Here is a 349-nt window from a genome sequence, read left to right as displayed (position 1 = left end):
AACTTGATTGTGTCCCTCTTGAACATCAATTCTTATTGGTGCATTAGCAGCTGGTATATATAACTTAGTCACTCTTTTCGGGTCAGCAAAGGAATCTTGCAATTGATTAGCTAGCTTTTGTAAATGTATAATCTTTTTGACTTCTAAATCACACTCTTGAGTCCGAGGATCTTGCCAAGATAAGGATGTTTGATTCCATGTAATTTCTTTTACCAGTTTACTGTTATCTCCCCCTAATGTGGGATGTTCGGATTCATTAAAGTGACAATGCACATACCTGGCCTTAAATAAATCACTCGTAGTTGGCTCAAAGTATTTTATAATCGTGGGAGAATCATATCCAACATAT

This window comes from Brassica oleracea, chromosome C2 (genome assembly GCF_000695525.1).
Source record: "Brassica oleracea var. oleracea cultivar TO1000 chromosome C2, BOL, whole genome shotgun sequence".
Classification (NCBI taxonomy): Eukaryota; Viridiplantae; Streptophyta; class Magnoliopsida; order Brassicales; family Brassicaceae; genus Brassica; species Brassica oleracea.
This window is presented reverse-complemented; position numbering follows the sequence as displayed.